Here is a 1,220-nt window from a genome sequence, read left to right on the forward strand (position 1 = left end):
TTTGTTCAGCACGCACCTGCTCCGAAATAAACTGCAAAGAGCTCCCAGTGATCTAAGGGAAACAAGAGTAGTTTCTTCTTTACTGTGACAGTTATACCTCAGGTTTAAAGGGTATTTACTAATAAAAGTGCAGAGCAGTATTCCTTAGTCTGCTTTGGAAAATAATGACATTGTTATTGATAATATTATGATGCATTCTTATAATACTGAAAGTACTCCAAAAAATTGCTCTGAAACTTATACTGTCCATATTTTACCCATTTAGAAATAAGAAATTGAAGAATAAAGGGTTCAGGTCACTTTTCTACAACTTCAAAGTAGATCAGTCGCAAGCAACCAGACAGAATTTAGCCATCCTGACTCAGTGAATTATTACAAACATAGAAGTTATTAAAATTAGTATTTAAAATGATTGGGAATTATAGCTATAAATGGATATATAAAAGAACAATACTTTGCCTGATAAAATTCACATATGGGCAGAGAGAGATTGTACTATCTCAGGGCTGACATGAAAAAAGAAAAAGAATTAGAAATGACAGCTATAATGTTTCATGCGAATAAATATATGGAGAATATAACGCTTCAATACTAATTTACAACTCAGTTTACAAGTCAAGATTTTGCTTTATTGAAATTAATGAGAGTTTTTCCACTGACTTGCTGGAAAAAAATTTTAGTTTACATTTTCTACAGAGCTTCCAAGTTTCAGCTATAGAGATTCAGATCCCTTGTCCCTCAGTGTTTCTTTTTTCCCATTTGAAGTGTGCTATTGCAAAGCAAATCCTATGAGGACAGTGAAAAGCACGTAATAAGTCAAAAGAACTGTTAAAAGAATTATAGGTCGTATCTTGAACTGCAGTAATTTTTAATAAACTGAAGATCAGTCAATTATCTCAGTAAAACACTTTCTTGTGTGTGCACCAAAGATATGATCTTTATGCATAAATTCTAGTCTTTAGAAATAAAAGTAGTATTTCAGGTTTCACCCTCAAACATAATTTTTAAATACCAATGTAAATAAGTGTGTGCTGTATGTGAGTCAGCCTGAATGATTTTTGCAGCATCTGGTCTGAAGTCATTACTTTTAGTCAGGCTATTAATACTGCTGATATTTAACTGCCAAGACATCTTCACTTGTAAGGAAGTTATTCAAAGGCATATATCTCTATGTACTTACTGAAGTTATACACGAACACAGGAAAACTCACTGCATTCCT

At 32.6% G+C, this 1,220-nt stretch overlaps 1 protein-coding gene across 2 annotated transcripts in view; it reads right to left on the minus strand.

Annotated features, from left to right (window-relative positions):
• ESM1 (endothelial cell-specific molecule 1) overlaps positions 1-1,220 on the minus strand; it is a 6,746-nt gene that overhangs the window by 4,314 nt on the left and 1,212 nt on the right. The gene's annotated exons all lie outside the window — the stretch shown is intronic.

The sequence above is a fragment of the Buceros rhinoceros genome, unplaced genomic scaffold (assembly GCF_000710305.1).
Source record: "Buceros rhinoceros silvestris isolate BGI_N320 unplaced genomic scaffold, ASM71030v1 scaffold308, whole genome shotgun sequence".
In the NCBI taxonomy this organism is placed as follows: domain Eukaryota; kingdom Metazoa; phylum Chordata; class Aves; order Bucerotiformes; family Bucerotidae; genus Buceros; species Buceros rhinoceros.